Source organism: Sphaeramia orbicularis, chromosome 14, assembly GCF_902148855.1.
Source record: "Sphaeramia orbicularis chromosome 14, fSphaOr1.1, whole genome shotgun sequence".
Taxonomy (NCBI): domain Eukaryota; kingdom Metazoa; phylum Chordata; class Actinopteri; order Kurtiformes; family Apogonidae; genus Sphaeramia; species Sphaeramia orbicularis.
This window is the reverse complement of record NC_043970.1, coordinates 22,014,161-22,026,598: the sequence shown is the minus strand read 5'-3', so window position 1 is coordinate 22,026,598 and position 12,438 is coordinate 22,014,161. Positions and strand designations below refer to the sequence as shown.

Genomic DNA, 12,438 nt, shown 5'->3' with positions numbered 1-12,438 from the left:
CCTTTAACAATAAAATGTCAATAACCTGAACAAATATGAACAGCCTGAAATATCTAAAGAAAAAAAAGTGCAATTTTAACAAATGTTTTATGCCTCGGTAGAGCTGATCTGTATTCCACATGTATAAATCATAAATTGAGGCAGAATATTGATAAAATTGTGCTTATTTTTCTTCAGAAATTTCTTTTTTTTTTTTCTTTTTTTTTCTTTTTTTTTTTTAGATTATTCGCATCTTTTTTGTTTTGGATTTTTTTTTTTTTGTAAAAATTTTCAGAATTTAAGTTATTTAAGTTATTTTTTGCTCTGAAAAATTTGGAGTTGTCATTACTTATAGGTTTTTATGCTATTATTTTATTGGTTTGGCCCGCTTGAGATCGAATTGGGCTGAATGTGGCCCCTGAACTAAAATGAGTTTGACACCCCTGCTGTAATCCATTGCATTTAAAGGCTCAATGTGTAAAATTTAGTGACATCTAGTGGATTGGTTGCAAATTATATGGCTCCGCCCACACTCTGACAGTCGTCTACCACGGCTGTGAAGGTGTTTGTTTTATCCATTCACTCTTGTTTAGTTAAGAGGATATTAATTCTGATCCACGCTTGGTAATGTGAGGTGCATTACCAAGAAGACGGTGTAATGCAGATAAAAATAAGAAGCGGAAGTCAAGGAAGTTGCTCCTTCTGTAAACATCCTATTTTAGTGAAACAAAAATGAAACCATTCATGTTTTCAGGTGATTTCACCCTAATGAGAACCAAGGTTATAATAGTTTTGGATTTTTCATTATAGTTTATTTTTTATTTAGTTTTGACTTTTTTTTCCTCTAATTCAGTTAGTTTTAATTACTTTTTAGAGCAGGTTTGCTAGTTTTTATTAGTTTTTGTAATTTTCTAAATGCTTAGTTTTAGTTTAGTTTTAGTTTCTATATATCTTTCATCTTCTTCACCGTCGAATTCAAATAAATCCCAGACAGGACTCTGCTGCTTTCTCCCAACTCTAGTCTCCATGTTTCCAGGTAGAGTGGGGACAAAAGCCAACTCTAAACGACAAATGACGAAAAGTGACGGACCGTTAAATATCATATGGTGCCAGCAGCTAAAATTGCTTGAGGGAAATAAATCGATTTCATATCAATCTGACATTGACAAAAACGAAAATGAAGGTAATTTTATCCATAATTTTTAGTTAGTTTTGTAAACACACAATACAGTTTCAGTTAGTTATTGTTTTTTTCTTTTAATTATAGTTTTTATTTATTTCAGTTAACGACAATGTTTTTACAATTGTAGTTTTTGTCATTTCGCTAGTTTTCGTTAACGATAATAACCTTGATGAGAACATGACTATGTCCATTTTTGTGTTCACATATCACAAAATCCATATATAAATTTGTAGACTCTCAGGCTGTTTGGGGTCTTTTACCTAAAATTCTTTGATTTGACCTAAAATCTTGAAAAAAAAAAAAAAAAAAAGTCATTTACAGGGTTCCTACAGGTTTCTACCGGTTACATTTAAGACTTTTCAAGATCTTTTTAAGACTACATAGAACAGAATTTAATGCCCATTTCACAGCCATACTGGCAAAAAATTTGTGATTTCTAGAATTTAAGAAAATGTATTTATTTACTCTAATGCCTTGATTGTCTTGGGTCATTTCTCACCAGCGGGCTGCAAAGGTAGTGATAATTGGTTCCTACTTTCAATAAAAATTGTCAGGTTGGAACATGCAGAACTGAGTCAACTAATGTTACTTTCTTTGCAGCTCAGACATTTCCCAGACACATTTAAACACAACACAGCGAACAAGTTTATGGCAACATAACATAAGACCCACCATATAAAATGTAATACCTTTTTTAAATGCAGATTTGTAAATTCAAGACTTTTAAGAGTTTTTAAAAAACCCTGCAGGAATCCTGCTTTTATATGAGGACTACATTGAAATTTTAACCATATTTATTACAAAATATCTTAATTTCTTTTCTCTTTTTAATGGTTAACCTTCCAGTATCCCGTCCAGTAAGGCCCTTACCAAGCACCAAATGTGCCTTTTTAGCACACTTGTGGAATAACGTCAAAAAATGCTTATACAGTTTGTTGTTAATTCTTTTACACTTTTTTTCTATTTCATCATCTTGAGTCGTAAATAAAAATACCAAATACTCAATAATTGTCGCATTTTTCAACCCTTTAAATGCCGTGTTTGTAATGTAAATAAACCTTTTTTTTGGATGCAAAAAACACAAAAAAAATTTTTCAATATACTACATAAAAAGTGGATCACATATTATTTGATTTTTGCAGCCTGGCATATGTCAATGATTGACTCCAACATTGGTTAATTTGCATTATTTTTTTTTGGCGCTAGGTCAAATGTTCAAAAATACTAGCATCTGTCACCAAGTGTGCATAAAATGCACACTTATAAATCAAACTATTAAATATTATGTATTGATTTATTTTTCTGCTCTAATTTGATTTTATTTTCGTAAATCAAGGTCAGCCCTAATCATACATATCAAATGGAAGAAACAGTGCATTTTAGGCACACTTGGGAGACAGATGCTAGTCTTGTAATTTTCTTTTGTTTACAATGTGCAAATTTTAGTTGGTGGCCAGAATTTTAAAGATCATGCAAAAATGAACAACTTTTGAATTCTAACTTTATTTACATTGTGAAAAATAATATGAAGTTTTTTTAACATGAAGTGCAAAGTTTGCCTAAAAGGCGCACCCAGATACTGGAGGTTAATGTTGAAGTAAACACACTGACAAACTCCTCTAACATCTCTGGATATAGCTCTTCAATGCAGTAACTAAGCTCTAAATCTCTCTGCAAGCTTCCAGTTGTGTTGTGATGCACATTAAAGCCTCTTGAGATACCTGCACACACACACACACACACTCTCACACACACACACACACACACAGCCATAATCCCTGACCGTCTGTAATTAGATTTAAAGTAACCAAGACACCTGTACTTCAATGTAAAGATTAACCAGCCAGCACCGTCAATTTGTACACTGGAAGTATGTCATGTTTAAGGGGCATGTCAAGGCCAGACAGAAATTAGACTGTGTTAGACACACACACTGCTGTGTACTCAACGACAGGAATTTGACACCATTAAAAAGGCTTAAATCCTGTCTCTCCTTTGTTTGTTTTGGAAACGCACTAGCTGGAATGTATATGGCTGTTATGTAAGGGAGTTTGCTTGCTAAGCTTGATAATGACTTTACATTATGGTCCGAGTTCCTGGTGCTGCAGCGTCGCTGTGCTAATGCTTCATATGTTATAAGATAGTAACCACAGACTACAAGTTACAGAGGGCTGTTTGCAGTGTGCAGGATTGGAGAGAGCAATTTAAACTAGTTAGCGTCGGGCTCAGGACCAAAAGCAAGCAGCCTTCCATCTCCCCAAATGAGCATGACCTAAATTCACACTGGCAAGCGCCTCATGGTCATTGGAAAGACGACACTCACTTATGTAAATTGGACTGCGACCAAAGCAGGGCAGAGTCATCAGATTTGGAAGCGTTCCAGCTGACACGTTTATCCATAGCTTTACACTGACTTATCTATCTATATGCTACCTATATGCTCAGATAGTTAAGGGATTGAGAAACGGATCAACACCTAAGTTTGGGCAGTGTCAGTGGATGAACAGAGAGTGGAAAGGAGAGCAGGGAGCGCCATGGTAGAGTACCGAAGAGGGAGCTTCACAGTCATTACAATGTCTGTGCAAAGGGGATACAAGTGGACATTCTAGGCCAGGGGTGTCAAACTCAGATCCTCGAGGGCCGGTATCCTGCATGTTTTAGATGTTTCCCTCTTCCAGCACACCTGACGGTCATTATCAGGCTTCTGCAGAGCTGGATGATAGGCTTATGATTTGAATCAGGTGTGTTGGAAGAGGGAAACATCTAAAACATGCAGGATACCGGCCCTCGAGGATCTGAGTTTGACACCCCTGTTCTAGGCGACAGATACATTTTGAAATATATCCAATTTATATCCAAAATACACACAAAATAAAACAAATCAGTGCCCATTCTGAAACCTCCAAATCCATGACTGTTAATGTGTCCTTAATGTGGACATAGACTGAATGACACCAAGAGCACATTTTACAAACTACTGGCATCAGCAGACTTGACTTGATTTAAAAGAGTGATATTTTCTGTTTTTTTGAATGGAATTATGCGTTTAAAACATTTCCCTGTGGTCTACATAAACTGTAAATGCAACGCTTGGGTCTGAATTCTTCATTAATTCAACTCCACAGGTCCAACTTCAACCCTATTTATGAGTAATGACACCAGAAAGGTCGTTTTGAGCGCTGGCCCTTTAAATGTAAATGAGACACTTCACGCCCCACCCCCTCCAGGTTGTTGACTGTGCTGTTCTGTCCCGCTCAGCCACTTGTGTTCATTAATACAACCAACCACTGAACATTTTAGGTAACTGGCTCGAAGTTTGGACATATTTTCAGTATGGACTACAACCACTGCTGCTGACAAACAGTTATGTCTTAGTCGGAGAAATGTTCATCAGAAGTCTTGACCTTACATGTGCAAATGATGTGACGTAACTAGTTATAGACGTAACAAATTAAGAAGGAATTAAAACAGGTTGTAGAAATCCACTAAATTTTTTGCCAAAATGAACATAAAGATAGCTTTGCAGCACCTGGAGGGTTCTAATTCAAACTTTTTGAACTATTAGGGTCCAAATACACAAATAAATGAACCAAAGACTAATAAAAGTGGGTTTAGCAAAATAGGACCCCTTTAACTTCTACATTATAATTACGGACATTGTCCCAAAATAATAGGACCAAGACCAGAATCACCTAGATTTTTGACAAGTTTATTTCCAAATTTATTACGTTATGACTCTGAGTTTGATGTACAGTCATCCAGGTCATCATATGAAGTCAAATTTGAGTCAACTTACAAACAAGCTGTAACAAGTTTCCTTTAGTTTTCTTGGTATCTGGAGACTTAGGCTTTTTGTTGCTGTGGTTTTCTGACTACTATTTTTGGATTATTTTGAACCCACATCCTTACAACATTTTGGCAATGACTAGATGAGGTAAACCAAACTTTCCTAACCACTCATACATATGTTTCACTATACGTTGGAGCTCAAGATCCCACACCCACAGCTGATGGGCTTATGGTAAATCTTTGTCATTAGTTCTTCAGAAGCAGGAAAACAACATGTTACACAAACTCTGCCAGTTAATCTGGACTACACTCAAACACCTCTGCGAAAACAGATGCTTAAGTAGAAAAGGACTGGAATAAATTCACTGGCATAGCGACTTGTGCTAGTGACATTAACACTCCAAAACCACCGGTTAGTGCAACACCTGTGTACAACACTGTAAAATACTGTAATTACCCTGGTAAACGGGGCATTTAAAACAAATGTCAGTCACCTTGGATTTCAATGTTGGGCAATTTTTAATGATACGATCAAAACAAGGGTCACCAACCCTGGTCCTTGAGATCTGATATCCTGCATATTTAGATGTATCCCTCTTCCAACACACCTGATTCAAATGATAAACCTATCATCAAGCTCTACAGCTTGATGAGGACCATCAGGTGTGCAGGAAGAGGGAAACATCTAAAACAGGCAGGATAGTAGAGCTAGAGGACCAACGTTGGTGACCCCTGATCTAAACAAACTCTCTGAAAAGTAGATCATATATAATCACAAATCAAGACTGTGAGATCAGATGGTCCAAATGTAGACATTTATTACTTTTACTGTACTTATATTACTTACATATTTATTACTTCTACTACACTTAAGATAAGATAAGATAAGACTTTATTTATCCCAATGTGGGGAAATTTCAGAGTTAACAACAGCAACATACAACAAGCAGGTGCAGAGAAAAGCAACAAACAAGTGAAAAATTAAATACAAAGAGAAAATAAGAAACCTGGTATTTATATCAATATTTATATAAGTTTAGAATTAGAATTAAAATTAAACATTTTTTATATTTACATTGTGGTTGCGCATGCACATGATGTGAAGGGGGAGTAATGGGAACTGTTGAACTTTTATTTATTCTACATTTATTATTTATAGGCTACTTTAACTTTATAAATCTGTTATTTTATTTTTTGGAGAGCAGTGATATTGGGTTTTCCACATCAGAAACTATCAATATTATAACAGCCTTCAAACCTCAATTATAGTAATCCACTTCCCAAAAGCCTGTACAGGCTATTTTATAACAGACATAGGGCAATGCAATCAGCATTTATGTTTAAAAGAAATCATGATTTGACATCTATTGTCATAATAATGATAACATTTTTGGACGTATCACTCATTCCTTTAAGAGACACACACACTGTAGTATTTCTGTTACTCGGAAATATATTACTAATTAATTGTCTAATCGATTCTTAGTAAAAATAACTCTTCCTGTAGTGAAATGCAACATCAGCCATTGGGCAACTAACTCAGTTTAACCTTATCATGACCCCTAAGCTCTGATTAGAATGTGTTTGCACCATTGGCACGCTAACCTTTTGGCGGACACTTGATAATATGTACCTATTTCAACTTTGGATGGTCAGACTGGGAGTAGTAGGGTATTAATAGAAACGCAGCCGTTTTTATTCTCTGTTATGAGAAGCGCAGTGTGGTGCTCTGTAATCATCTATCTGGCTGTCTCATTACTTGTCAACTTAAAGCAGCTAAGGATGGATACAAGAGAAGAGGTTGCAAACATTAATTATCAGCCAGTGCTTGACCTGCTATTGCTCTCCCAGGGGATTGTTCAGCCACTGGAAAAAGAAAAGCTGCCAGTGCAGTGGGGAGATCACATGACACAATCACACCAGTTAAGCTGGTGAAAGCATTTATGTAGTATTTAGCTTTAATCATTTTGCAGAACCATTAGTTTGTTTTTTTAGAGCTGTACCTGACCTCATAGACTTGATTTAAAGGATAGTATGCTTTTAAATGCATTATGTTTCTGTAGAGTTTCTGTTACTATCAGTTTTATGCTCATCTCAGAGCTATGAGCATGCTTCCACTGCTTAGAGGGGAATAAATGTACTCTTTACACCAGGGGTCTCAAACTCAGTTTCTTTCATAGGCCACATTCAGCCCAATTTGATCTCAAGTGGGCAGAACCAGTAAAATAATAGCATAATAACCTGTAAATAATGACAACTCTAATATTTTGTCTGTGTTTTAGTCCAAAAAAACCCATTAAATTATGAAAATACTTACTTTTATAAACTATCCAAACAAAAAAAGATGTGAATAACCTGATAAAACTGAAATTTCTTAAGAAAAATAAATGCAATTTTAACAACATTATACCTCGACTTATCATTTACAGATGTGCATTATAGATCGAATCTACAAAGACACTAAACACTTAGTAGTAAAAGGCAGAAAATTATTAAAATGGTGCTTCATTTCCTTTAGACATTTCAGGTTGTTCATATTTGTTCAGGTTATTCACATTTTATTACAGGATAGTTTGTAAATGTAAGCATTTTCATAATTCAATGTTATTTTTTGCACTAAAACAAAGACAAAAATTTGAAGTTGTCATTATTTATAGGCATAATGTCATATTTTTTTCACATCAAATCGAGAAAAAACTATGGAGTCATTATTTTTTGTAGGTTATTATGCTATTATTTTACTTGATTGGTCTGTATGTGGAACCTGAACTAAAATGAGTTCAACAGCCTTGACTGTGGAATCTTTGCAATTCAATTCATCCCACGGGCCAGATTGGAACCTTTGGCAGGCCGCATTTGGCCCCCGGGCCTTATGTTTGAGACCCCTGCTTTACACTGTTACGTTTGCACTGTACTCATCTGAAGATCCATTAATGTTCGCTTTACGTACGTTTCAAACGGTGTCAAGCGCCACTGCCTTCATACTTACATGTGTCCGTTGCATAATAATGAACGTTTGTCAATAAATCCACCAGAGGGCGCCGCTCTTAACCCTCTGGTATCCGGGTGCGCCTTTTAGGCACACTTTGCACTTCGTTTTTAAAAACTTCACATTATTTTTCACAATTTAAATAAGGTTAGAATTCAAAAGTTGTTCATTTTTGCATGATCTTTAAAATTCTGGCCACCAACTAAAATTTGCACATTGTAAACAAAAGAAAATTACAAGACTAGCATCTGTCTCCCAAGTGTGCCTAAAACGCACTGTTTCTTCCATTTGATATGTATGATTAGGGCTGACCTTGATCTACAAAAATAAAATCAAATTAGAGCGGAAAAATAAATCAAATTAGAGCAGAAAAATAAATCAATACATAATATTTAATAGTTTCATTTATAGGTGTGCATTTTACACACACTTGGTGACAGATGCTAGTATTTTTGAACATTTGACCTAGCGCCAAAAAAAATAATGCAAATTAACCAATGTTGGAGTCAATCATTGACATATGCCAGGCTGCAAAAATCAAATATGTGATCCACTTTTTATGTAGTATATTGAAAAAATTTTTTTGTTTGTTTGTTTTTTGCATCCAAAAAAATGGTTTGTCTACATTACAAACACGGCATTTAAAGGGTTAAAAAATGTGACAATTATTGAGTATTTGGTATTTTTATTTACAGCTCAAGTTGATGAAATAGAAAAAAAGTGTAAAAGAATTGGAAACAAACTGTATGAACTTTTTTTTTGACATCATTCCACAAGTGTGCGAAAAAGGCACACTTGGTGCTTATTAGGGGCCTTGCTGGACAGGATACCGGAGGGTTAATTAACATACTGGCTGAATACTACAAAGAAGAGTAAAGCTTTTTGAGAGGAAGAAAGTCAATAATAACAAACATGGTGACAACAGAGGAGGTATTACTAATGTGGATACTAATGTTGAAGGGTAGGTGTTATAAATTTGTCGGTAGTTTTTCACAAACTGACACAGTCGCTCTTTGACAACTTCTGCCATTTCTGGAAATTATTCTCTTCCAAACAGACTCTCTTCATACAGAACATTCCGTCCGTGTACATATGCATCTTTAACATAGAGCATGAATGGGCCTTGATACAGTCTTCTTGTGTCCACATTAAAAACTCTTACCCCTGCTCTGTTTTTCCTATTGAAAGAATCTCTCCTTTTGCTCTTTTCCAGTTCTGGCAGCTTTGTCGTCTATTGTACAGATCATAAAGCCTTTGAGGCAAAAATGTGATTTGTGGTTTTAGGCTATGGATGTGAAATCCTCTCATCTCCTCTCACATGACTCCAAACTGTGTGTGTTCTGCACTGACCACGGGGTGGTGTTTTAATGAAACTTATTAAACTACATTTATAACCCCCCCCACCCCATGCTCCTGCTCTAATCCATACGCCCCTCCCCTGGCTCTGGGCCACGCAGCACAGATTCAAGCCTCATTAGGAACGCCCCCTTACTGGACCGGAGCACAGGGAAGGCCACTTGTATGCAGCGATAAACAAGAACACACAGAACAGCATAATACACCAGCAACACTCATAAAGACCAAACGGCAGGTTAAAAATCATGATCCCACTGCACCATTTAAACCAGTGGTTCCCAACCTTTCTTGGCTTGTCACTCCATTTTAACATCACAAATTTCTGATGACCCCAGACATTCAAAACGGAGACTTTTTTTTTTTCTTTTTTTGCTAAAATTTATTTGTTTTTGATCATGTAATAGTTTGCTATACTATGCTGCCAATAAATGTTAATTTTAGACGACATTTAGTCTTTATAATGTATATTATTATGGACATAGGCAGAAAAGCCAGGTGTAGATTACTGCACAAAGTGAGAATTTTATTTTCCTTGGTCAGGATATGTACAGTCAGTCCAGCTTGGATTTACAAGGCTGACAATTAATACTGAACAAACAATAACTCAAACTATGAATTATGAAAGAGCTGCAGCATCTGAAACCGACCACAATGAACATTTGACAGATAAACAGTACCACAGTGCTTCAGTTTCAGCTTCAGTTTGTCATGTCTTGTATGGATTGTCATTGTCTCTCTCAACTCAACATATATATTTTATTAGTAATTTTTTTTTTTTTTTTAATCAATTACTAGAAATTTCAGGTGACCCCATTTGAATTTCATGCAACCCCACCTGGGGTCTCGACCCCAAGGTTGAAAAACATTGATTTACACCAATATGGCTCTTATCTGTGTGTCTATGTGAGTATAATGGTTTGCAAAGTCGATACCAATTGAGCACAAACTCTTAAGCATGGATATGTTTTAATTTTTACTAGGTACCTAAAGTTTGTAGTCTCCCTCCTCACTTTAGTAGTTTCTGTGTCAATACCAAGAGGGTGGAAAGAAAAATAGAAACTTCTTAGCAAAAAGGCTCCAGAACAAACACACACCATGTGTTTGCAGAGTTTTGGTTAGTGTGCATCATCCTTTTAATTATATGTCTGTACAAATAGTAAATGTCTAAACAGCTGGAAATCAATCGCTGAAGACTCTCACAAGTGGTACAGGAAGTCATTCCTCCAAACTGTCATCGTACAGTGTAATGACTGTGACTTATGCCTTATAACATGTGTTGCATTATTATTCATGTTTATACTATTGGTACTGCGTCACCATTATCTCCCACTGGGACAGAAATAAAACATATCAATCAATTCCCCTCTCCAGTGTTAGGATGACAAGTGTAATGTGATCCATATGAGTGTGGTTATTTTCAGTCAGTTACATGAAAATTAAATACAAAATTATAAACATGTACAGCAAAAGAGATGTTTTCAAAAAAGAAACAGCAGTTCTAATGACAGTGTCCATAACAAATAAACAGTCTGGAGCTGCTATGGAAGGACCGGCTGACATTGGTGACCTACTTTATCACTGGGGATTAGTATATCAGTGACTACAGTGGGAACCAACGTGAGACTAGTTTGTTCCAGTAAGATCAGTGTCGTTTTAAGTTAATGTGTGGGAGGAGACATTTGCCATCAGTGGAAGAAAAGCCAAATGGTTTCAGTAAATACACATCACATTCGTAGTATTTGTCACAAACATGGAAACTAAGTGACATTACAGACCAAGCACATAACCAAGCAATGTTGCCGTATTTTGGATTAGGGATGCATCAGTGGGGAAACTCTGGGTGGATACTGATACCAATGTCTGTTTTGTATCTGTTAAACAAAAATGTCCATCATGAAGAAAAAGTCTTTAACCCTTCACCACACATGCATTGTTGGGTGAGCAGAATTTAACCATGTACATTTATCAAATAATACCAACGTGAACACTGTAACACAACTAGGGATGTAACAGTTATGGGTATGATGATAAACCACGGTAAAATTCCCTATGGTTAGTATCAGCATTTCAAATTCTAATTATCATTAAAATCATGTTTAATTACTGCACTTTGAGAAACTCACAGTGATACTGCTCATTTCCTGGAGAAGCAGCAGCACTCCAGGCGTGCATGTGCAGTTTGCAATGTTTGGCCTCTGAAAACATGGTGGAAGGCACCTGCACGGACAGCACTTCAGAGATTTTTCCTCCCACGTTGCTGGGGAATTTTGAAAACGGAGACTTTTCTCTGCATTTGTGCCTATCTTTTACAGGACGACGGGCATGCACACCGCAAACGAAGGTTTCTAAAAACCTTGGCAAATCTCCATTTTCGCATTTCTGTGCAAATAGAGGGAAATACTCCACCGTGTTCACATGTGATGATAAAGTTTAGAGGAAGAAGATTGAACTGATAAGTGAAGTTACAAGTATTAAACGAGAAAATAAGGAGGTTTGGTAGCGAATATTAGCATCTTAGCTAATTTGCACCCACTACATTTGCTTAACAGGATCTTCTTATATTTACTTGATATAAAATAAGGCTTTTATGAGGTGTTTCCACAGTGTCATACTTCACATTTTGTTTTTTTTATTTGTTTATCCTTTCTCTGTTCTGTCCCGTTCAGTAGAAGGTAAATGAAGTCATCATTTACGTCTGTGCACAGCAGTCTTCATGAACTAAAGACAAAACATGACTGAACGACAGACGCAGCTGTTACTGACTACAGAACTGACATGGTTCGACTCAGAGTTCAAACCCTTTTTCATCCCCTTTGTCACATCAGAAAACAGTTTGTGATTGTAAAAAGAGTCACCGGCTCATCCATTTACATTGCATTGTATTGGTTACACATCTCGGATGCAGAACCAGGAAAACTACATCTCCGTAGGATCATAGCAGAAGTAATGTGTCATGGTTCTTTTCAGGATTCTGATTGGTTAATTGGTACTCGATCATCCCACTACACTGCCATCTACAGGCCTGGCATGCTCTTGACAGTATAGATATATACGGCTGTGTAAACACAGAGTTTTCCAAACACTATCACGTCTGCACAAGGTTTTTCTTTTTTAAAACAGAGAGGAGGAAATTTCCACTTTC

At 36.3% G+C, this 12,438-nt stretch overlaps 1 protein-coding gene across 2 annotated transcripts in view; it reads right to left on the bottom strand.

Moving 5' to 3' along the window:
* LOC115432414 (glucocorticoid receptor) overlaps positions 1-12,438 on the bottom strand; it is a 134,472-nt gene that overhangs the window by 63,697 nt on the left and 58,337 nt on the right. The window lies entirely within an intron of this gene.